The sequence below is a fragment of the Bubalus kerabau genome, chromosome 21, assembly GCF_029407905.1.
Source record: "Bubalus kerabau isolate K-KA32 ecotype Philippines breed swamp buffalo chromosome 21, PCC_UOA_SB_1v2, whole genome shotgun sequence".
Taxonomy (NCBI): Eukaryota; Metazoa; Chordata; class Mammalia; order Artiodactyla; family Bovidae; genus Bubalus; species Bubalus kerabau.
In genome coordinates this window covers 9,797,789-9,823,974 of record NC_073644.1, presented here as the reverse complement: position 1 = coordinate 9,823,974, position 26,186 = coordinate 9,797,789, and the positions used below count along the sequence as shown (strand labels likewise).

Genomic DNA, 26,186 nt, shown 5'->3' with positions numbered 1-26,186 from the left:
GATTATGGATTCACAAAGATGACCAAAAATGTTACAATGATCATAGGTTTCCAAAGCTAAGAGCGGTGTGACTGGGGCCAGTTCCTCGAAGGCCATGAAAATTCAAAGAATGAAAATGTGGATTAGAAGTTACGTATGTGTTGCCTATTTCTTTTGAATAATATGGATCAGTGTTTTTATTTTTTTATCCCCTGATTCTCTTCCATACTCTTTATAGAGCATCACAGTAAGGGCTGCATATTAAGTGGATGTATACACTGCACTGCTCATGGTTAAAATGGACTTTGGTTTCTATTAGAAGGACTGTCCCATTTTATCTTGTCCAAAATATGAGGTTTTAGTTTCTATAGTTTCATGAAAAATCATCTTGTGGTATTCTTCATTTGGACTGATTTTCTTATTTGTGCATTAAATACATTAAATTCAGTTTTAAGAATAGACTGATACAGAAGGTCTATCAAGTGTCATATGCTATTGCAGACATGGAGACTCTACAACTTTTAGATATGTGAATATCTTTCAGGATTTCACTCAGTTTTAGGACCATCACTAGTAATACCTTAGTAGTTAGTATTTTATGAAATTTACAATGGTCTTTTGATGAACATTGGGTATGTATTATTTCAGTTTATTACCACAACAGCCTTCAGAGGCTGGTACAATTATTTATTTAGCCTTTTTTTTTTTTTTTTCTGAGAGGTGAGACAATTGAGATTTGGAAAGTTTAAGTAACTTATCCCAAGGTTAAAGAGTTAGTAAGATGTGAAGCTGGGATTTCAAGCTAACAGCTCTGATTCTAGAGCCAGAGCCCTTGAGATTCACTGAGCCAATGCCAACTGCCTTGGATATGTAAGAATGTCACTACAGTATGGACCTACAGATGGCTGATTACTAAGTAGTGTGGCTTGATGAAATGAAAATTAAATCAACACTATTGTATTTGCCTCATCTGACTGACTACTGCATTTGTAGATCATGCTAGTGAACGCGTAACTGCGTATGTATAGTCTCATACCTGCAGTTTGATAAGCTGCAGCTCTGAAAAAGATCAAGTATAAATAAACCAGAGGGATGGTATGGGGAGGGAGGTGGGAGGGGGGTTCAGGATTGGGAACACATGTACACCCGTGGCAGATTCATGTTGATGTATGGCAAAACCAATACAATATTGTAAAGTAAAAAAAAAAAAAAAAAAGAAAATTGAAATTAACAGAAAAAAAATAAACCTACTTATGTATATCTGTTAAAAAAAAAAAAAAAGAAAAAAAAAAGACTGACTTGAAGGAGGATAGACGGGTTCTTCAGACCAAACACCACAGAACCCATAGCACTCCTGTAATAAACACTATTTAAATTTTTTTTTTATTATAAAGGGTGAATTTTATTGTATAGAATTTTACATCTTCACAGTTAAGATTAGTATTCAGTTCTTTGGATCATGAGTTCTTTTGGATTAATGCAAATGCCCTGCTGTCTACTTAGTTGTTGTAAGGTAGTGTTGTTGTCCAGTTGTCAGTCATGTCCACCTCTTTGTGAACCCATGGACTACAGCACGCCAGGCTTCCCTGTACTTCATTATTTCCTGAAGTTTGGTCAAACACGTGTCCACTCAGTCAGTGATGATATCCAATCATTTCATCCTCTGTCACCCTCTTCTCCTCTTGCCCTCAATCTTTTCCACCATCAGGGTCTTTTCCAATGAGTTGGCTCTTCGCATCAGGTGGCCAAAGTATCGGAGCTTCAGTATCAGTCCTTCCCATGAATATTCAGGGCTGATGTCCTTCAGGATTGGCTGGTTTGATCTCCTTGCAATCCATGGGACTTTCAAGAGTCTTCTCCAGCACCATAGTTCAAAAGCATCAATTCTTTGGTACTCAGCCTTCTTTACGGTCCAACTCTCACATCCGTGAGGTGGTAAAATAATGGAATTCTGCACTGTTGATGGACATCCTCATTCTTAACTAAGCATCCAAATATGCATATATTTTTCCTGAAGAACCAGTTTCTTTAATGTTCATGCAATATTTATGTGAGACTTCCAAACTATGTACTGCTTGTTCTGGAGTAAAAAGCTTCCTAGTGAATGCTCCCCACAGGAAATCAGAAATATTTCAGACTAGAGAGAGGATTGAAAGGACACCGAACACTAGGGAGAATTAGGTTAAAGCCTCAATTAATAGCTAAGAATCTCATGTTTTAAAAGACATTCTGAAGAAAGTGTTCACCTTAACGTGTCTCCTAAAATCGAATTTCTTCACCCTTTTGTTCTTAATTGTCAAACTATAGTGCCACTCACATTTCTTTAGTGGCTTGTGGGACCAGAATCTATGTGTATGCTCAGCTGTGTCCAACTCTTTGCAAATCTATGGACTATAGTCCACCAGGCTCCTCTGTCCATGGGATTCTCCAGGCAAGAATACTGGAGTGGGTTGCCATTTCCTCCTCCAGGAAACCTTCCAGACCCAGGGATCAAATCCATATCTTCTGTGTCTTCTGCATTGGCAGGTGGATTCTTTACCACTGTGCCACCGGGGAAACCCAGATAATCAATATGTAAATTTCATCAGATGTACAAAATGCTAATATATTTTTTAAAAAACCATAACTTGATAAAGTGTATGTAAGTTGTAGGACGTGTTCAAATTTTGCCAATTGTCAGTAATATACTTTTTATGGTCCAGAATCAAAACTAATATCATGGATTATGTTTCATTTTCATGCCTCCTGGATATATTTTATTCTTTAATATTTCCTTCGTCTTCATGTTTTAGGTCCTTCAGAGCTTTGAAAAGTACCGGCTTAGTTATTTGTTAGATTGGTCCTGCATTTGGTTTACGATGTTGCCTTATGGTTAAATTCACATTGCACATTCTTGGCAAGAATACAACAGAGTGAGCCTGTGTCCCACTCAGTGCCTCATGTCAGGAGCCCCATGTGGCGATGTCTCCTGGTGGTGTTCATAGTTAACAGTGACGTTAACTTGAATCCCTTGTCTGCTGCAAGTTTATCATTTCTCTTTTTAAAAATCACTATTTGGCAACAGCCAAGTGATACTTACAGTATGGTGGCAGCTAAATTATACTGAAAACCGGGGCATTTACCTGGTCTCAAAAAACATCTTCATAAGCTATTTATTGATTACAAAGAAAATGATAAACTTGGTCTTTATGGGCTTCCCTGATAGCTCAGCTGGTAAAGAATCTGTCCACCTGCAATGCAGGAGACCCCGATTCAATTCCTGGGTTGGAAAGATCCACTGGAGAAGGGATAGGCTACCCACTCCAGTATTCTTGGACTTCCCTGGTGGCTCAGCTGGTAAAGAATCCACCGCAACGTGGGATACCTGGGTTCGATCCCTGGGTTGGGAAGATCCCTTGGAGAAGGGAACAGCTACCCACTCCAGTATTCTGGCGTGGAGAATTCCGTGGACTGAGCAACTTTCCCTTTTCTTTCATTGTTCTTTATACATTCGTTAGTTGGAATTATAGGAAAGAGCTCTTCTCTCCCTGTTGGTTTATTGAATTGTTACGTCCGTTTACTCTTCTGGTGCCTTGTTCTGCTCTGTGGGGTATTATCTGTTACTACCATTTTTGTTCTAATTAGTTCAAATCTGGTCATTAGCAGCCTTTCAAGTTGGCTCTTGTGCTCTTTGACATGCCCTAAATTTGCCATGCTTTGAAATATAGCAATCACTTAGATGATACATTCCCATAAAGGGGGAAATATAAACAAAGAATTGACCTCTTATACAATTTCCACTTTATGATTCACGTGATTATGTGAGTATGCATATATATAGCTATTGTTTAAAAAGAAACTTTGACATTGAATAATGTATTTTAAAAGTCACTGACTTCTAAAAATCAGTAGATTTTTAAATAGTTTTTTTTTGTTTGTTTTTAATCACACAGCCTCTGCAATGTAACATTTTTCTCCAGAATCAAAAGCACTATTCACCAGGTAGTTTCGCTTAAACCAAGTTTCTGTTCTAGCTGCTTGGTCAACAGATTCATTTACTCAATGAATACAACTGAGAACACAAGTCTGGCTCAACCAGAAAGGTGATAGGATAAAATAGCTCACTTTTTCCTCACATATCCTTTCTCCAGTCAGTGCCTAGTCACCGATGGGAAAAGGTTACCCCTCTGAAATGAAGCATCTGAGCATTCAGCCAGCACCTTTACTTATGAGAGGGAAATAAAAACAAATGGGACCTTGCTGTTTGTCCATTCTATACAGAGTCTAAGATTGCATCTGCTAATCCCAACTCCCACCACCCCCGACCCCCTCCCCTGTGGCGACCACAGGTCTTCTCTGTGAGTCTGTTGCTGTTTCCAGGCAGGTTTATCTGAATGTGGACATGCCACCAGCAGCAGCCTGTGCTACACAGGGGGAGTGGACATCCCCTTCCGTAGAAAAGAACTCGGACTCCATTTCTAATTCAGAATTTTCTGCTCATATAATGCATTCTTCTCATCTTTAACCAGATCCTTCAGAGGTTCATACACACTGTGACCAGAGATGAGTTCTCTCTTCTCTTGTTAACGATCAAGCACAGAACCTGACATCCCAGCCCTACAAATGTAAATCTCATGAGAGCATGTTATTTTAGGCGTTGTTCTGATTTTGCATAGGAAAACCTTGCACTACCTAGAAATGTGTATATAAGAATGAGATCTAGAGTGAAAGCCTTTGAGGAAGTAGAAACTGTATTTTTTATTTAAAGGATTTTTAAAAAATATTGAGGTATGCTCGATTTACAATGTCATGTTAATTTCTACTGTGTGCCAAAGTGATTCATTTATACATAGCTACATTCTTTTTCCATATGGTTTAATCACAAGATACTGAATATAGCTCCCTGTTCTGTATAGTAGGACCTTGTTGTTTATTCATCCCGTATACAGTTGTTTGTATCTGCTAATCCCAAACTCCCAAACCATCCCTCCCCTACCTGTGATTTTGTATTTGTCTCTATAGGATTTTCCAACAATCGCCAATACTATTCCAAATAAAAACTTATAATATCTGTGATATTTACTTTGGATCGTAGCCCAAGATATGAATATGTGTTAATTGGGATACAGATCGAACCTGTATATTTCATATTTTTTAAACTTTTTATTTTGTATTGGCAGATAGCTGGTTAACAGTATTGTGATAGTTTCAGGTGAACAGGGAAGGGGCTCAGCCATCCATATACATGTATCCATTCTCCCCCAAACTCCCCTCCCCTGCAGACACCTCCTAGCATTGAGCAGAGTTCCCTGAGCTACACAGCATATCCTTGTTGGTTTCTATCTTAAATGTAGCAATTTAAAAATAGATCTTCACATACCATAAGTAGAACATACTACCTTGTTCTTAAATTATGGTAGATGAAATTCTAGAGTTGCTCCAGGGGCTGAGCAGTTTCTTTATATTGTCACGTGTAATACAAAAAATATTCATCCAACATATCTACTGGGGGCAAAGTCCTGTGTGCTGAATGTTGAGGGGAAGTCAGATCAGAAGGAGTATCCCTGCTGCTCTCATGAGACTTGAGATGTGGCAGGAGAAATGTACACTTGTATCACTCAAATAAATAGGTATTTGTGAGCTGTGTAAAGTGCTATAAAATTACAGGGGCTGAGTGAAGGCTTCCCCCAGGAAGGAACCCTTGATTGAAGACCTGAACAAGGTTTAATACACGAGAGCTTACAGATGGGAAGTTACCATTTTTGAAGACCCTGGGATGGGAGGTGCGGCGGGTGGATTTGAGGAATGGAGAGAAAGTTCATGGAACTGGAGGGAAGGAGAGGGTGGACTGGGAGCACGGGGTCCATCCAGAAAAGTGCTGTGTTAGGTTAAAACTCCTGGTGTTTGGAGAACAGTAGGGACCTAGCAGAATTTGAAGTGAGAGGAATGTGAGTTGATTTATATTGACATCTTAAAAAGAGCCCTGTGGTTACTGAGAAGGAGATTGAAGGGAATGGGGGAGTTCAGACCTGAGAAGCTGGGTGGCAGTGGCCACACAGGAAAGGGGACCTGAGTGTTCTGGAGGCAAAGCTCATAAACAACACGCCCCTGGAACCCCAACTTCTCCTGCAAACACTGCCCGCTCTGAGTGCTTAACCAAAAAACAGGCGCGATTTCTGTTTCTCTCTGTGAAAAGCAACAGCTTTCAAGTAAAATGGAGCCTCCCATATTTTTTCAGGCCGTTGTCTGAGTTCTGCCTGCCTGCTATTTCTCCACCCTGACTCCCTTGAAATCAGCTGGCGAGCTTCTCAATTTCCCTACCCCTGGGCTCCAGGCTTCTCAGATGGCTCAGTGGTAGAGAATCTGCCTGACGATGCAAGAGATGTGGGTTCCATCCCTGGGTTGGGAAGATCCCCTAGAGAAGGAAATGGCACCCCACTTCAGCATTCTTGCCTGGGAAATCCCATGGACAGAGGAGCCTGGCAAGCTACTGTTCATGGGGTTGCAGAAGAGTCAGATACAACTCAGTGGCTAAACACCACCACCCCCGGGGCTTCACTGCTTGGATCCGTAGGTTTGCAATCCCGCACAGATGTTCTTGTTCTACAAAGCACCCTGGCAAAGTCTGTCCTTCAGTTGGTTGAGAATCCCTGTTCTGGTTCCTCAGATTCCTTTTAGGGAGCTTGACTCACAGGTCAGCACTTATACTGTGTCTCAGGGTGAATGTGGGATGTTCCCAGGGGTCAAAATTTTATATTAAAATAGTCATTGTCTTTCAATCTACATAGATTTTTTATATTAAAATATAGAGATTACTATAGACTTTGACGTAGTAAGATGATTGAAGCCTCAGTGTACCCTATTGATATCTCATTTTGGTGGTCACACAAATATTCTCTAAGAGCGCCATGACACAATAAAGAAATGGGGTGTCTGTGTTCCACAACAGACTTGTTTGGTTAGCTTCCCTCTTATTAAATCAGATTTCTCAGGAGAACTGCTCTTGAAGCAGAATCAACAGATATATTCACAGCCCATCTCTTTCCCTGGAATAATTATGCATCACTGTGAATTTCGTAGTCATCTCCCCTTCATTCTGACGCTCTAAATTGCTGGTTCAAAATGCCTTTTCCTCAGTGAGGTGGAAAAGGACATGATATCTGGCTTCTTTTCTGCTGAAGAGCTAATAATGAGAAAATATTATGCTGTCTTTGGCAAGCAAAGACCCCAGGAGAAATCTAAAGAGTTGTTTCGACTAGCATCTCATTACAATTGGAAATTTTACAATTTTAACTCAATTAAAAAAAAATTATTTTGTGGGGTTTTTTTTTTTTGCCTTTAAAAGTTCAAAAATATTTTTGATTATTGAGTCCAAAAATAATCCCTTAGATTTAACAGCTACCAGGTTCATCTTTGAATAAATCATATTTTATATTACATTAAGATCCAGTGGGGAGAGCTCATTGATATCATTCATTATTATGTAAAAATTATTCTTTTGGAGACCAGAGAAGTTTCGTGGGCTGGATTTCCCTAATTTTTTTTTTACCACCTAACTTCTTAAGATGGTTTTACTGAGGTTTATTGGAGTTTATAGAATATTATATCACAAATCATTTTTGTGATATCAGAATTGCCTTTACTACTTGAAACCCATAGGGTCATGTTTACCCCTCTGCAGTATTAGGAATTGGAGATGCGGAACTAGGTAATTCGTGTTGCATTTGTTTTCTGGTGTCTCATGTCTAGCGCCTTCCTTTCGCTCAGCTATTAATATTCCTGCTCTGCTCTGGTGCACACTTCGTGTGTCGGTTTGGCAGAGAGATAGCCACCTGTTATTCAGACAGTGATCTAGGTTTTGCTGTGAAGGTTTATTGTGTTGCAGATGTGATTAAAGTCTGTGATCAGTTGATTTAAATAAAGGAGAATGTTCTAGATAATCAGAGGGAGTTCAATGAGTAGAAGGGGATTAGGAGTAGAATTCAGGATCTCCTGAGGAAGAGGAAATTCTGCCCTTGGATAGGAACTTCAGTTCTGTGCCCAAGTGTCCCTTCCTGCTTTTCCTGAGGGTTTAGCCTGCGGCTTTGAACTGACCCTGCCAGTCCGCTACAATCTTGTTAGCCATTCCTCAAGGCATCTGCCTTAAATTAAAGCCCCTTCTGGCTCTGTTTGTCCAGTGGAAGCCCATTTTGACACACACACCTTCTGATCTGCACATCCTCCTGTGCCCCTGTCATCTAGGCATGATCTGGACCAAGGCTTTTCATACTTGAATTTCCATGAGAACTGTCTGAACACCTGGTCAACTGGAGATCCTGTTAGACAGTCTGGGGTGGGGCCTGAGTGTCTGCATTTCCAACAACCTCCTAGTTGGGAGATGGATTCTTGATGAAATGCCAAACAGTAACTAGTTTAGGCTTTGTGGACCATAAAATTTCTGCTTATCGCTGCTGCTAAGTCGCTTCAGTCGTGTTGGACTCTGTGCGACCCCATAGATGGTAGCCCATGAGGCTCCCCTGTCCCTGGGATTCTCCAGGCAAGAACACTGGAGTGGGTTGCCATTTCCTTCTCCTATCTCTGCTACAAAAAGTGTCACAGACCATATTCAAACAGACGGACATGGTTTATTCTAATAAGCTTCATTTACAAAAGTAAGGCACCAGGAACACTGAAGATTCCCAGCACCTGTCTGAGATTCTGCCAGTGCTGTTCATTCAGGGGCTATACTCTCTGTAGCAACATTTTAGAGCAGAGGTTCAGGGCAGTAATGGATACATGTTTTGTATAATCTGAGTGTTCCAATGGTATACTGGAGTCTTCTACTACCAGATTAGGAAAGCCAGTTCTTAAATATTTGGGAATTTTGTGTGCTAGTTGTTATTATTATTGAAATTGACCATTGTGGAAGTATTTGTACAATGAAAATCAGCACATGCTAAAAGCCAGGACGTTTTTTTTTTTTAATTCCATGGGCTGGGGGCTATTTAGCAGAAAACCACGGGTGTTGACTCCTTCAGGGTTATTTACAATTTGAAATTCATCGTGTTGAAAGAATTATAGAAATATGTTTATATAAAATGGCAAATGAAATATTTCAGCTGACATTCATTAAATATTAAAATCTGACTTCTGGGTCAAGTCTTCTGTAGAACACAAAGGATGAGGTTCATCTGGTTGTTTTGCCTGGGCATGTGAAAATAAAGGCTGATTAAAAGATATCCATGGATTTCAGCCCTTGGTTTTCCTTTTAGAGTGTGAAAAAGGAGCAGCAGTGTTTTAGACCACAAAGGATTGGCCGACTGAGGAGTTACAGGCAGCCTAATTCGTTTCCCTCGCATGTCATCTCTGGTCAGGGAGAGGCAGCACAATACTGAAAATCACATAATGTTGAGGATAAAAGGATTTATTTTCAACTCAGTTGACACTATCTATTTTCTTACTGGGATTTGAAGAGTATTTTCTTTTCGTAGATATTAGTGTCATTCCTGGTAGAAGTTTGAGCTAAATTTGTAAGCATTTAGTATTAAAAGTGTCTTGGAAAAGTGCCCACTCATCTTTGTCTTTTACAAATAGCTTGCTGGAACCTGAGAGGTGAAATGTTTTGGGATATGTCGTCGGCAGTCAAGAGCAAAGTTGGGCGTGGCCCTCAGCCCACCCGTATTCCTGGACCCCGGACGTCCTTCTGTCCTTGAGCATCTTTCTGTGTTTCTTGGCTCCTACCACGTGCCAGGCTGGGTGCTAGGCTCTGGGCAAAGAACACTGAGGAAAAGACGTCCTTGTTCTTGGGAAGCGTCCAGTCTTCTGTAAGTAAAGCAGTAATTCCAGTGTGCTCGGAGCCTTAAGGCAGGTGGGGAAAGTGTTCTGCAGGGCCACAGAAACTGGAACATAGATCTCTGCAACAATGAGAAACTTCCAACAGTAGGGACACTGACTCTGTTTCTTAAAATGAATGAATGTTGAAGGAATACATGGGTGCGGTAAGTAATTAGTTAGATATCTCACAGTGGGGGCGTTCATGCAGATCAGATCTTTGTCTTACCCTCACTGTCCTCTCCAGTAAAGGAGGATTCTGTTGAGATGCTCCTCAAAAAATGAGAAAATGACTCGTCAAGGTCTGTGTACCCCCTCAGTAAAAACCATCCCCTTCCAGGGACAGCTAGGGCAGTGTCTGAGGAGGTGTATTTGTCTCATATTGAGAAGTCCAAATCCAGCACCTCAGGGCAGGAAGAAGACAGAGGCTGGGAGGCAGTTTCTCTGGCTTTCAAGGACTCAACTCTTGGCTGCTGATCAGCAAAGCTCCTCTCACGGGGCCCCTCCACTCAGCTTCAGAGATGTGCGGCAGCAGGTGGTTCTGGATCCTGGAAGGCAGCCGTGTCCATCTCCTCCAGCTTCCCATGCCTGAGGTCGGGTCAGCTGCCTGGGTGCTGTCTGCCCTGATTGGGAGTCCTTGATCATGGACACCGGCAGACCTCATAGCTGAGGGACTCGGGTCTGTTTGGGTGACAGTGTGTTTACCAGCATCCTGTCATCCCTTTGTCAGTCTCTACAAACTTCTGGCAACAGGAACGAAGAAGTGACTGGACTGAAGGTAATGTCAGGACTGAGCCGCAGAGAGACGGGGGTAAGGGTCATGATGGCAGGGGTCTTGGGGGGCTGACATAGAGCAGACACTCTGAGTGTGGAAGCATGGATCCAGAAGAGGAGAAGAGTGAGTGTTTGTGCCCTGGTTGGGGGGACAAGGGTCACCTGTGTCTCACTACCACCCTCTTTGGAAACTGGTGCTGGTGTGTGTGTGCGTACACACCTGTGTATGGAGACAAACCCACTCAACATGCCATTGTCCCTGAAGGCACCGCTGTTGCCTGAACGTCTTGACAGGTTTGGATGCGTCCTCTGGCCTTCTCCTTGCTCAAACTGAAGGCAAGCTTTAGGAATTCAGAGAAACCCTAAACCTTGTCCTGGACTCACCTCCGTGTTGCACCCAGCTTTCTCCTAAAGTATGTGCTGCTGCTGCTGCTGCTAAGTCGCTTCAGTCATGTCCGACTCTGTGCGACCCCATAGACGGCAGCCCACCAGGCCCCACCGTCCATGGGATTCTCCAGGCAAGAACACTGGAGTGGGTTGCCATTTCCTTCTCCAATGCATGAAAGTGAAAAGTGAAAGGGAAGTTGCTTGATCGTATCCGACCCTCAGGGACCCTATGGACTCCAGCCTTCCCGGCTCCTCCATCCATGGGATTTTCCAGGCAAGAGTACTGGAGTGGAAAGTATGTGGTGACATGTAATTTAAACTTATTTTATTAATGTATATTTTTTCATAAGAGAGAAAGCTATGACAAACATAGCAGAGAGATCACTTTGCCAACAAAGTTCAAATAGTCAAGGCTATGGTTTTTCTAGTAGTCATGTATGGACATGAGGGTTGGACCATAAAGAGGGCTGAGTGCCAAAGAACTGACGCTTTCAAATTGTGGTGTTTGGAGAAGACTCTTGAGAGTCTCTTGGACTGCAAGGAGATCAAATCAGTCAATCCTAAAGGAGATCAACCTTGAACATTCACCAGAAGGACTGATGCTAAAGCTGAAGCTCCAATACTTTGGCCACGTGATGGAAAGAGCTGACTCATTGAGAAAAGACCCTGATGCTGGGAAAGACTGAAGGTTAAAGGAGAATGGGGCACCAGAGGATGAGATGGTTGGATGGCGTCACCAACTCAATGGGCATGAATCTGAGCAAACTCCGGAAGATAGTGAAGGACAGGGGAGCCTGGTGTGCTGCAATCCATGGGGTTGCAGAGTCAGACACAACTCAGAAACTGAATGACAACACATCTTACGAAAGAGATTGAGTTGAGCTTTACATCCTGGCACTCCACTGTTCATTGTTGGGTCTTTCCAGGATTCCTTCCCTGTTTACATGAGCCCTTTCCCACATTTTACATGGCTCCCCTCCTCTCTCTCTGTCTGTTTGGAAATGATTATTTTGGTTCATTTGTTCCAACAAGGAACATTTTGCCTGCAGGTAAAATCAATAATGTTGACCACAGTGGTCTTTGGCTGGCTGGAGAGATTTTGTGCTTTCATATTTCAGCATGTCTCTCTTCCTAACTTAATTCTTGTCTTTTTCTTTTGCTTAAGTGACACACAACAATGTCATCTAGGAGATATTAGGGTCTAAATGGACAAGCTTCTGTTCTCTTGCTTTCATGGCATCAGGCACTGCAGACAGTGAATGTTAAACGTTAACAGGAGTGCCGAGTTCTGACAGTCCTTCCGTCTTTGAGGCTCTCCTTAGGGCAGCAAGGCTCCAGATTAGAAGCTCAGGGACCCCCAGGCTGAACTCTGTATTTCCTTTAATGTACTTCAGAAATGTTATTAAAATTGATTGTGGACAGATTTGATTTTTGGTAATATAGTTTCTTACAGACAACTAAAAGGGGACTTGGGGACTTGTGTTTTGGTCACTTAATTAAACCTCTCACACTCACTCCTTTATTTTAGCTGAAGCCAGAAGTGCCCAAAGCTAATTTACTTAGTTGTGGATGAGGCCGTGGCAGCGCATTCTCAAACCTGAGTAATTATTTCCTTACTAGCTTTTGACTTTGTAACTCAGATAATTTGAAATACCACGCTTTGAAACCCAGTCTCCGAATGTAGATCTCTTCCTGAGTGTAATTTTGGGGACTACTTTCATTAAACTGTTCAGAGATCTAGTAATTATAAAGTATTCCCCCAAACACAGCATCCGGGCCTGAAAATTCCAAGGTAAAATACAGAAAGGAATTTATAAGAGCTGGAAAAGTATTGACACAAATTCCATTTTGAATAATAAGTTCTCCAAGGTAAATATACACAGATACATGTGAAAGAGAATGGAATGATATAGACCATGCTAGAAGGTAAGACAGTAAATTATTTCTAGCATTCAAGTTTTCAGAATGATTAGAAATATTTTCAGTTTGGAAAAGCTTTTCTCACATACACAAACGTTTTAAGCTGTATGTCACTACCAAATCAGTATTTGATATTTTGGGATGTTTTACTCAAAATGATTTTAACTATTTGTGGGTTAAAGAATCAGTGGGTAAAGAATCCACCTGCAATGCGGAGACACAGGAGACGCAGGTTTAGTGCTTGGATCGGAAAGATCCCCTGGAGGATGAGTTGGCAACCCACTCCAAAATTCTTGCCAGAAAAATCCCATGGACAGAGGAACCTGGTGGGCTTAGCCCATGGGACAAAGAGTCAGGCGTGACTAAGCATGTTAAGGAGTGTTTTGTATTTTGTATTTTACATGTTGTATATAGGAAATATATTTGCAATATGTTAACATAGAAGAGGCTCTGTATTAATCTATTACCTCTTTATTTCAAATGTGAAACTAGGTGTTAGGACTATAATAAATTATTTTCTTTGAAGTGACATTTTAAAGAAGAAAAGCAAAAATATTGATGCACAGAGAATCAAAGTAAATTAATCTGATAATATAAGTGAAATGAACAAGCTGTGCAGTATAAATATTTTAATCACTTCTTGATCCAGAAGTGCCACATCTACAAAATGAGCAATTATGTGCTACCCCTTGGGAGTTGACTCTAATTACAAAGCAGTAGGAAATTACTCGATGTTAATATTGTAAATATCAAACATCAGGCCTGTGAATCTTCATGTGATTTTTAAAATATTATGAATACTTTAGGGCTAAACCCTACAGGGCCAAGAGTTGAGGAGTATTAGTTGTCTTTTAAGTATCAATACATCATTTATATTATAAAATATTATTCACTGAGTCTAAAGAACAAATGTTTTAAAAGTGAGCAGTGGAAACACATACTTATGTAGAAAGCCAGTAATTCAGGGCTCTAGGTATGCTGTGTGCTGTGGTGTTACTATGTAACTGTGGTCCTTGAGAAGACTCTTGAGAGACTCTTGGACTCCAAGGAGATCCAAGCAGTCAGTCCTAAAGGAAATCAACCCTGAATATTCACTGGAAGGATGGATGCTGAAGCTGAAGCTCCAGTACCTTGGCCACCTGATGTGAAAAGTCGACTCATTGTAAAAGAGCCTAATGCTGGGAAAGATTGAAGGCGGGAGGAGAAGGAGGTGACAGAGGATGAGCTGGTTGGATGGCATCACTGACTCAGTGGACATGAATTTGAGCCAACTGTGGGAGATAGTGAAGGACAGGGGAGCCTGATGTGCTGTGGTCACCAAAGAGTCAAACACAGCTGAGCTACTGAACAACAACAAATTTACTATGCAGAATATTTCTGCCCTAGAATCAGATGTCACCAAAAGCATTTTGGGAGCCGTAGTTACTGAGAATCTAGGGACACTGGACTTTGGTCCTGGACCTTCAAACCCAAGAGCAGGGAGGCTTAGCTACAGAACTGGGCTCTTTAGGTCCTGTGATAGCTTAGTGAGCTTCTCTGTTTATAGGATCATAGGGAAAAGGGCAGTTCCTTAGGATGCAAGCATGTGTATGTATTGAGTTGTCCAAAAAATTCGTTTAGGTTTTTCTATAAGATGTTATGCAAAAACCTGACAAATTTTTTGGCCACGCCAGTATATGGACTGTACCTTTACGTAGAGTTTGGAAGTGTGTGGTAGGCTGAGTTCTAAAGTGAACTTGAAATTCCTGACCATTGTTGTGCACACATCTTTGTCCAGTTATGCAATCAAACATGAATCCTAGGTACTATTGTGATAAAATTTTGCAGTTAAATGTATCAGTTAACCTAACGATAGGAAGATGATACAGATAAGTCTGACCTAAACTGATGAGCCCTTTAAAAGCAGAGATCTCCCACTGGCTGGGCACAGAATGGGAGTCAAAAGTTCAAAGAAAAAGAAGGATTTGACTGCCTGTTGTGGGTTTTTAGATGGTTGTTTAGTCGCTCAGTTCTGTCCAACTCTTTGCAATTCCATGGACTGCAGCAAGCCAGGCCTCCCTGTCCATCACCATCTCCCGGAGCTTCCTCAAGCTCATATCCACTGGGTCAGTGATGCCATCCTCATCTCATCCTCTGTCATCCTCTTCTCCTCCTGCCCTCAGTCTTTCCCAGCATCAGGGTTTTATCTAATGAATCGTCTCTTTGCATTAGGTGGCCAGAGTATTGGAGCTTCAGCATCAGTCCTTCCAATGAATATTCAGGGTTGATTTCCTTTAGGATTGGCTGGTTGGGTCTCCTTGCAGTCCAGGGGCTAAAGGTGGAGAATGGGGGCCTTTCTGGGAGCTAAAAGTAGCCTCAAATGATAGCTCACAAGGAAGCAGGAACCTAAATCCTATAACTGCAAACAATTGAGCTCTTTGTGGTTTTTTTTTTAAGTTTGCAACAGATTTTTCCTTTCAGAATCTGCTGATGATAATTCAGCCCAGCCAATAGCTTACATAGACATTTCTTACAAAATCAGGGGGAAGTTCAATAGGCTCATGATGATGTCTTGAAGCTTACCATATTCCCCAAACTTCATAATATATTTCAATCTAGAAAGTGAGTGAGTTGCAAGTCCCTTTCTCAGTCAAAGAATCCTATCATTCCTTACGTTCCAGGCTGGGGGTCCTACACTCCCTACATAATATCAGTTGTAAAGAATGTGGTCGCAGACCAAAGTATGAATAGATGTGTAACTGGATACAGAGAGAAATATTTTATGCATAATTCTGGTAAGGATATATGAAGATCTTTTGGTCACAATCAACTTGACTATTAGAAAAATCATTTTGATAAAATCTTAGTTTATTATATATTTCACATGATTGCTCACATCTTCTCTCAATTTATGTAAAACCTTTAACTCAGATCTTAACTACAAATTGTTGACTGTGAAACAAAATATCCTTTATAATAGTGCGTATGCCTCATATATAAAATTCTCATGTGAGATTTTAAGGAAATTGCCAAGAATATTACCAATATTCACTTCTTTGGAGTAAAAAGGAGAGATTTCCTGGTGTATTTTGACTGTTCTGTCTTCTGTCATGTCTCAAACATTCCTTATGCTCAGCCAATCTTCAGCACAGTGGGAATCAACGCCGATTTCCTGTCCTGGGTGGAAATTGCCACTGCTTTCATTTCAACTTTCTTACATTCCAGGCTGTGAAGAATACTCTTTCATGTTCCATGCACATGATTCAGCCCATTTCTGCCCTAATGTCCTCATTTTTTTTGACGTTTTAGTTTATTTCTGTGCTTTACATAATGCAGAGTGCTTCTGTGTCTCTCTTATGCACCAGTTTGAGTGTACCAAATTTTCCATTCCCATTTGAGAGATAGGAAAATAGAACATGTGCAGGGACCTAGCCCAAAATAGGGAGCGCCGTCTGAGTCCAAATCCAGGTCCCTTTCCAGAACACAATGATGACTTAACATCGTCATTACAGTATATTTTATAGTGTAGGAGAAACACCAGATCATAAATCTGAAGAATGTTATGCTGGAAATGATTTCCTCATGTGAACTTTTTTGAGGCAGTGCTTGTTGGGCACTGAGAGGCCATAGATCCGGTGGCTTACCAAGATTAGAATTTTCTGCTTTGCTCAATAAGCATTCGATATATTACCAGGTTGTATTCTCTAAATTCATGGATGCTGAGCGGTGCCATGTGTTACTCTGTTACCCACAGAAATCAATTTTCTCGTAGTATAACTAATGGTTGCACCCCAAGTTGCATTGCGAAATGCTCCATTTAGACAAAAGAACACCCGCAGCAAATCCCAAATGTCAGAGTGAGTGATACTGTCCTGACCTTGAAGTTTACAGGCCAACCAAACACAGCCTGAGCTTGAAATCTGTTTCTGTTTACTGCTTCTAAAGACAAAATGTGCTTTCAAATTAATGACAGTGGTATTTAAAGCATTTAATTTCACAAAATCACACTACTAAAATGATAGAATTCATGAGTTCATAAGAGGGGTTTGATTTTTGAAAGTGTTTTTTCCCTTAGCTATCAATGTCTTAGCCTGTCTTTCCTTATTTCAAAAATACTTATTTTTGTATATGTGTGTTTGTGTGTACATACTTAGCAACTTCTGTGGCTGTGGCTTTGAAGTTTACTCAGACTTTGGGTGAACTGGTGGGAAAGTGGTGGGAGAACTTAGAACAAGAAGAATCAACTCAGGGGTATGTTAGATCCTTGGGGCTTCCCAGCTGGCTCAGTGCTAAAGAATTTGCCTGCCACTGCAGGAGAAGGGGTTCAATCCCTGGGTAGGGAAGATCCCCTGGAGAAGGACATGGCAACGCACTCCAGTATTCTTGCTTCCTCTGCCATGGACAGAGGAGCCTGGAGGGCTACAGTCCATGTGGCTGCAAAGAGTCAGACACGATAGCGTGCGTGCACACACACACACACACACACACACAAGATCCTTAAGGGAAATAGCTGGCATTATTTTCTATATGGGGTATTATGTAACTGTTAAGAAAAAATAAGATCTGCATGTGCTGATCTGAGATTTTCATGTGATGCTGAAGTAAACACACATTACTGAATAATACATATAGAATATACTTGTTTCTGCTTTTTAATATACTCCATATATGTACATGGAGTATGTATTCATATGTGTCAGACATTGCTGAAGTATTTGTGGGGAGTATAGGAGGTAAGTAGGCTATAGTCCATTATAATTTTTACCATATACACCTCTTTTCTTAAACAAAATATTCCCTAAGGTCAAGTGAGTTAGAGCAACTATAGTGAGACTGAGAATCAGAATAAAGGAGTTCTCTGAATTATGAGTTCCATGATACCAGGAAAAAGCAGAGACATTACTTTGCCAACAAAGGTCCGTCTAGTCAAGGCTATGGTTTTTCCTGTGGTCATGTATGGATGTGAGAGTTGGACTGTGAAGAAGGCTGAGTGCCGAAGAATTGATGCTTTTGAACTGTGGTGTTGGAGAGGACTCTTGAGAGTCCCTTGGACTGCAAGGAGATCCAACCGGTCCATTCTGAAGGAGATCAGCCCTGGGATTTCTTTGGAAGGAATGATGCTAAAGCTGAAACTCCAGTACTTTGGCCACCTCATGCGAAGAGTCGACTCACTGGAAAAGACTCTGATGCTGGGAGGGATTGGGGGCAAGAGGAGAAGGGGATGACAGAGGATGAGATGGCTGGATGGCATCACTGACTAGATGGACGTGAGTCTGGGTGAACTCCGGGAGTTGGTGATGGACAGGGAGGCCTGGCGTGCTGCGATTCATGGGGTCGCAAAGAGTTGGACACGACTGAGCGACTGATCTGATCTGATGATACCAGGAACAGATTTAGCTGCTTCAGTGCTGTCTTTTTGGTGCCTCATTGAGTAGCTGTTAGCAGAATGTGCTCGATGGGCACGGTGAGTAAGTAGGGAATGGTGGCAGACAGTTAGGCAGTTGGTATATACATAGTTTGGGTAGAGGCCAGTTCTCATTTAGAATATGGTGAAAGGACTTTGGTCTTTGGTCCTCTGTGTTCTCTGCAAAGAAGAGGGAAATATCATCTTTAGTTAAAAACAAAACAAAAACGTTGACCCACTGTCTAGCTCCAATACTTTGGCTACCTGATGCAAAGAACCGACTCATTGGAAAAGACCCTGGTGCTGGGGAAGATTGAAGGCAGGAGAAGGGGGGCGACAGGATGAAATGGTTGGATGGCATCACTGAATGAATGGACATGAGTTTGAGCAAACTCTGGGAGATAGTGAAGGACAGGGAAGCCTGGAGTGCTGCAGTCCATGCGGTTGCAAAGAGTCGGACACGACTGAGTGACTGAACAACAATAGCAGCTGTCTAGTTTGGGCTGCTACAGTAAAAATGTCAGGGCCTGGATGGTTTGTTAACAACATAATCTATTTCTCAGAAGGGTGGAGGCTGGAAGTCTTAGAATGAGGTGCTGGCAGATTTGGGGTCTGGTGAGTACCCTCGTTCTTGCTTATAGATGACAGTCTTCTCACTATAACCTCACGTGGCAAAGGGGACAAAGGAGCTCCTGGGGTCTCTTTTCTAAGGACACTAATTCGTTTCATCAGGGCTCCCCTCTCATGACCTAATCACATCCCAAAGGCCCTCCTTTCCAAATACCATTATATTGGGAGTTACATTTTAACTTATAAATTTTGTGGGGATACAAATATTCAATCTGTAGTTCCATTCATTTGCTTAGTTGTATCTGACTCTTTGTGACCCCATGGACTGCAGCACACCAGGCTTCCCTGTTCATCACCAACTCCCAGACCTTACTCAAACTCATGTCAATCGAGTCAGTGATGCTGATCTATAGTTAATTTATAGTTTAATACTCAATAACAATAATTTCCCTGCAACTTGAATCATGTATTCCACAAAAATTTATTAAGCATATTATAGGATTGCTTCAGGACTTTACATCTAGTAGGGGAATCATCAGTAAACAAAGGAAAATGTAAATACACGTAAAATTATACATTCCAGAAGTGGTATGAATGAAACACCCATATGTCAGCAGTCTATTGCATGGTTCCAGTTAAATGCCCCATAGTAACATTTAACTTAATATGCATAAATATCTATTTGTTTTATTTTAACCAAGCCCATGTCTCTTCCTGTTAATACTACCATTATACTCATGAAATGTAGAAACCTGGTTCTCATCCATCTCTAACTCCCCATATCAACTTAGTCACTAAGTCCTTTTTCCTTGAATAGGTCCCAAATTTGTTCATTTTCACGGTTCTCTGTTTCCTACCTCCATCTACATTCATATTTAAACTATTTCCCCTCCTCCAAAAATCCACTTTCTGTTACTTCATCTTTCCCCTATTTATTAGTGATCTATCTGCTATATGAAATGATCCCTGATTTAAGATCCTCCCATGCATACTATAGTGATTCAGAGTATATCATGTGGCACTGCTAATAAGTCTACAGGTATGCACATACACACAGGAATATTTCACAAGTAGTTTGTAAAATGCAGAGTTACTTAATTGCAGGCCTTCTCAGTACCTTTAATGAGATCATACACATAGCATGTACCAGGCAGACAGAGTACACAGCACTTCTATGATTTATTTGATAATTAAATTTTAAAGCTTATTTTGGGACTGTTGCAATATGCATATTAGAAAATATTGGTCCATTGTACACAGTTTAATCTTTTGAGCATTCAGAATTTCACCGTTGTCTGTATCTGTAATCTTCCATTTTCTTTACTATCCATACGTCAGTCATTTTTGACTCTATCTTTACAGAAACTTACACTCCTTTTCACATCCCTACTCATCTATTCATGGTAGTCCATCTGGAGATGTTCGTATCCTCAAGGCCAAGTTTCTGCATCTACTCTTTTATGATGCCTTCTCTGAATTGTCAACTACCATCTTCCAAAGTAGAACTGATGAGGTATACTTTTTGTGTCATAATCCTTGTATAATGCCAGGGACCATGTCTTACATACTCAAGATAAATTACATAGTTCTCAATACAATGTAAATTACTCAGTGGGTAACCTTCCATTTCAACTATGCATATTGCTAAATGGACCCATTCAATCAAGACATTCATTGAAACCCTAATACTCTAAGCACCATACTAGGCATTGGGGATCAAGTGATTAATTCAGTCATATCTGTGACACTTATGGAATTTAAATCTAGAATTAAAAAAATAGAAAAAAAATGGCTGCAATATATGTGTTTAGGGTACTACGGAATTACACGACAAGCAGATTGATTATTGTGAAGACAGCTGACCCATAGAGCAAAAGCATTTGAGAGATCTCTGGTCGGCCTTACATTAATATCTTAACGGCCTTACTATTGCCTAACTGTAGGGCTTCCCAAGTGGTGCTAGTGGTAAAGCATCTGCCTGCAATGTGGGGAGACACAGGTTCGATCCTTGGCTTGGGAAGATCTCCTGGAGAAGGAAATGACAACCCTCTCCAGTATTCTTGCCTGGAGAATCCCATGGACAAAGGAGCCTGGTGGGCTGTAGTTCATAGGGTCACAAAGAGTTGGACATGACTGACTGACTGAGCCCAAGCACATGCTTTACTATAGTCAAACATGGTACCAAATTAACAAGTGACTGTATGAGTCTCTCTAAACAACCACTGAGATAGTCCCTGGAAACTTGAGAAACACATGTTAGGATTTACCAGCATATAAAATTGCAATGAGGCCAGCAATGTTGTATTCAAAATTCAGAATCTGGTCATACTACAAGTAAAAGTATGCGCTATATTTGGAGGGACCTCTTTATTTACCCCATTTGACAAACTAGTTTAGTACCAGCATCGTAGGTTGAATTTGAACACAGCCAGAGGATTAAGCTTTACGAGTTGTTTACTCGATAGTCTATAAACCCCCCACTAAAGGTATGTGTCCTGGTTAAATACTTATTCTTATTTCCAATTTGTAGCTTAACTTAATACTGTAATTGACAGAGGACTTTTAATGTGTTTCCATTATCAATGCCTGTGACATTTCTTTAAGGAAAAACTCTTTTTTCTAGATGATACTGTTAAGTAGGGGCTGTAGTGGTCTCACCATGAGCATATTTGCATAGCTGAAGTCTTATGTTGCATTTTCCTTTGTTGTTGCTGCTGCTGCTAAGTCGCTTCAGTCTGTCGACTCTGTGCGACCGCATAGAGGGCAGCCCACCAGGCTCCCCCATCCCTGGGATTCTCCAGGCAAGAACACTGGAGTGGGTTGCCATTTCCTTCTCCAATGCATGAAAGTGAAAAGTGAAAGTGAAGTTGCTCAGTCGTGTCCGACTCCTAGCGACCCCATGGACTGCAGCCTACCAGGCTCCTCTGTCCATGGGATTTTCCAGGCAAGAGTACTGGAGTGGGGTGCCATTGCCTTCTCCACCTTTGTTACTAGGATATTTTATTTAGAATATCCTTAGAAAATTTCCCTTGAATGCCCTCCACCCAGGATATGCTATAGACAGCAAAACATTTTACCTACATAAATCTTTTTTCTCTATGAACCGTGTATTAAATTTGTGAATTACTTGTGACCCGGAATATCCTAGTGGTTTCTGTTAAGTACCAGCTGTGACGAGACAGGGGTATAGAGAAGGGGCCGCACTGAAGGGGAACACAAGTAAACAAGGAGATAACAGTGGATGTCATGCTCCAAAACCAGCTTTAGCCACGCTTTGGTTGTTGGTGTGTGCTGTGAATGAGTGCACCCGTGTGGATGTGTGTAAGCTGAGAGAAACAGAGTGGTGAGACATTTCAAAGCAAAAGCAAAGGCTCTGGAAGCAGAATTCTCTGAGTCCTGGTTCCACCGAATTAGGTCCTTGACCTTGGGCAGGTTACTTACACTCTCAGAACAGCAGCTATCTTGTCTCCAGGTAGCTGTAATACGGGAGCTTCCCTCATCGCATTGATGAAAGCATGAGTTTATAAATATTTATTGCTTAGCTATAGGTCCAGTACCTGGGAAAATGTCTCCATGGGGGAAAAATTTGACAGTGTCTGATTTCAAACTGGTTAAGTAGGGAAGCGAAATATGAAGAAACTGCGTTACAACCTAGGTATATCTGTTCAGCTTGTCTGATGACCTCTGTAGGACTATTGGGAAAAGAAAAGGCAGTCTGGTTTTCAACAAAGAATAAATGTTCTATGTATGTATCTATCTACCTACCTAGGTTTAAATCTGTGGAACTGAAACTGTTTATGTCTTCATTTATATCTGACTTGTTTATTTTTTTTATCACTTTTTCAGTGAATAAACATATTGGTTCAATTAAAAATAAAAGGCAGTCACCACTGAAGCAGTTTTCTCCAAATGACCTAAGTCAGTAGCTATCCCATTTCAAGTTTACCTGATTGTTTCACTTATTAACTACATCAGTAGGAATCATATCTGTTAGGTAGAGGGAATACAGAGTGTGTGTACTAGACATTCTCAGTTTATTTTTTCACACTAGAGAAGAAGTTTTCATAAGAACCTCAGAGAGAAAGAATTCAGGATAACTAGTTATGAGTTGTGAGTGAAGTAACATCTGGTTACCTCTGGACTAGCCTCAGTTCGGGTGGTTTTCGCCTTGATTTCCTCGACCCTGACTCCCCTCTTGTGAATGCTTTTAACCAGCTGCATTCTAAGATGGACTAGCATCTTAAAAATGACTTATGTCTACCTTTTTATCAAGTCATGTATGGGGGGAATTTTCATGAATTTAACAATCATTTTTGAATTCTCACTCATGCAAGTATAAATCTGAAGTCTGTTGTAAATTTCCATTTATATAACTTGAAAGATTTTATACTGTAACTTAATCTTATTTTATTTTATAAGGGTCACCTTTTATTCCATATGACCCTATAATCCAGACCATGCATCTCCTACTGTAGCCTCTAGTCACGTGGGGCTATTTAAACTTAAATCAGTTCATCATAAAATATAATTCAAAAGCCAAGTTTCTTCACAATATCCACATTTCATGTGCTCGGTCATAACATAGCCCATAACATGGGCTACCATCTTGGACAGCCCAGTTTATAGAACATTTCTATCATAGCAGAAAGTTGTATTAATCTTTGGTGAATCATAGAGGCTATAGACCAGAAATCAAGGGTCGTGTCTTATCTTATACTTCTTTTAAATGTACCATGTCCTACCATAAGAACAATTATGATCCTTGTTAAGATATTTGGTTGAGTGATGTCTTGCAACTTTCATCTTCTTCCCGGGAACCTACCCAGTCTCAGAACAAAAAGAATTCTTGTGAAGAATTCTTTCCATGCCTTTATCCTAGGTAAACCCTTGATCTCCCATATAGATACCACTGTCCTATGAAATACCCCCTCCTCTGGCTTAGCTTTCCAGTTTTCAGGTTCTTCATTAATACTGTCAAGAATAGTGAATGATTATGATGTTTCATTATTCTTTTATGGCTGTGGTCATTCTCCTTTGAAGCTTATACTCTCTGGCTTTACCAGTCTCTATGCTAATCCCCACCTCCATGCCCTGCTGTGAATTGAATTTATTTTTCATACTGAATTTTTTGAAAAAAATTTTTATTGAGCTATCATTGAGCCATAATCTTGTAAGTTTGAAGTGTACAACAAGCTGACCTGATACTTTTGTGTGTTGCAGAATGATTACTACTGTATTCTATGCTTCCTTGCTGTTGCCACCAATAGAACAGGCTTTTGCATTCCTATCTGTAGTGGAAAGCTTTTGTTTTTGGTTTCCTGATATAGTGCATCTTCTTAGTCTTCAGATTATTCTAACATGATTTTTAATGTGCCCACATCTCCCCAGTCATGATCTACATCACCTGAGCTAGGCCAATCAACTGCTTTTCCCCTGGAAATGAAGTCTTAAATAGCATTACATACAATGTTGAAAAGGGTGGGAGCTTATTCAGTTCCTGTGTTTCCATGGTGAAAGTGAATTTGAGATCTTGGTAACTGACATACAGAATTGCCTTTGTCCATGGACTCTGAAACTGATATTTCAGGCTTTGGAAAAAATGGGCTGATTTCTAATATTTCCTTTCATTTTCTTTGCTGCTGTTTGCTTGAAATATGGAGTATTGGTTTCTCTTGCAACTAATCTTAACTGAAACGGAAATTGGTACCATAGTGGGATTTTGAAAATGACAGACTGTAAAACATGACTTTGGCTGAGCTGAGGTTATGTGGAGGGTTAGAAAGTTGGAAATTCTTACTATACAGGAGCAACAGAGCTGATTACGTTGTTCTGTATCATATCGTGGGACCCGTATCATTTGGTTTTTGAGAATGAGGGGCTGCAGAGGAATGTGACTTGAGATTTTTTTTATTCTTCATTCTTTCATCTTAATTCTTTTAACTGATTTCTGTTTGGGATTTATGCCTTCCCCAGTCTCAGTTCTTTAGGTCTGAGTGAGGTCTCATCTTTTTCCAGGAGTAGACCCCGTGGTCAAGTTCCAGCCAATTAGTGCCTCAAACCTCCAGACAGTGTTTGTTTCAGGGTTGGCTTACAACTAGAGCTAAGTCAAGGGCTTTGATTTGAGGTGCTTTTCCTGCCAGACTTGCATATTATGTGATATGAAGTTGGAGATGCTGTGGACTTTGTGTTGCCGCATAGAAGCCAATCCAAGTCAACCTGCAAAGAAGAGCAAAGCTTAACCCAGTGATACAGAGAGATATAATCTTTATGATATCATTTAAGCCCTTAAACCAATGAAACCAGCCTTCTCATATTTTTTCAAATTCAGAAGACAAATTCTCTAGGTTCCTTAGATTTTTCTATCACTTAAAGTCAAAATATCCACTCTCCCATTTACTGAAGATTTGGGAACAGTTTCGTAATCTATTTGTGTGCAGGCTAAATTGCTTCAGTCATGTCTGACTCTTTGTGACCCTATGGACCATAGCCCACCAGGCTCCTCTGTCCAAAGGATTCTCTAGGCAAGAATACTGGAGTGGGTTGCCATGCCCTCCTCCAGGGGATCTTCCCGACCTAGAGACTGAACCTGCATCTCTTTACATCTCCTGCTTTGGCAGGCAGTTTCTTTACCACTAGCACCATCTGGGAAGCCATACGCTCTCTCTTTACTCCAACCATTACCATAATGATAGGGGATTTTAAGAGATTAGTTAGATCTTCTTATCCTTTAGAAGTATTCTAATCTCAGAAATGGTAGATATTAAAAGTCCATTATTTGGGCACAATCTGAACACCATTTCCAGACTCCATATGATATTTGATTTCCGATCTCTGCTCTTTAGAGGCCTTCATTATATCAAGTTCTTGTCCTTCTCTTTCCTTTGGTTCAACCCTCACATCCATGAGCCTATTTATTCCATGATACAAATTATATTTTTATCGATTATCTCGGGACCCACTTCTTACTGAACTGTCTGGTTAAACTCAAACTTTGCAGAAATGAAATAATTCATTGCCTACTTTGATAGTTAAGCCTCTAGGTGGGATTGAGTTACATTTGGCTAAAACACACACCCCTTCAAATGAGAGCCTCAGACTGGCTTGCAGTGAGCTCTTAGATCCACCTCCTGTTTGCATGAACATAATTCCAAATTTCACCTTGCTGTGCAAGATACCAGCTCAGACTCTGCGCCCTTCACAGCCTCAGCAAGTGATCTTTCTTCTACTTGACTGAGAATAGGGGGTCTTTCAGTAAAGAATCTTGCTTCTCTACCCCAACATGCCTTCCTTTCAGCCAGTATCTTATCTCCACTATGTCAAGATTGGAGTGTGAGCTATGGCTCTATTTAAATCCCTGAACCCCACTCCAGCCTTCTCCAGACTA

The 26,186-nt window shown here is 40.8% G+C and overlaps 1 protein-coding gene across 50 annotated transcripts in view; it reads left to right on the top strand.

The window, feature by feature from the left end:
• LOC129636178 (uncharacterized) overlaps positions 1-26,186 on the top strand; it is a 431,707-nt gene that overhangs the window by 41,622 nt on the left and 363,899 nt on the right. For 6 of the 50 annotated variants that reach the window (XR_008706731.1, XR_008706727.1, XR_008706724.1 and 3 more), the window contains one exon: positions 9,532-9,761. The exons of the other annotated variants lie outside the window; for them this stretch is intronic. The gene's annotated coding sequence lies outside the window, so the exon portion shown is untranslated. The remainder of the gene's footprint in view (positions 1-9,531; positions 9,762-26,186) is intronic. 50 annotated transcript variants of the gene reach the window in all.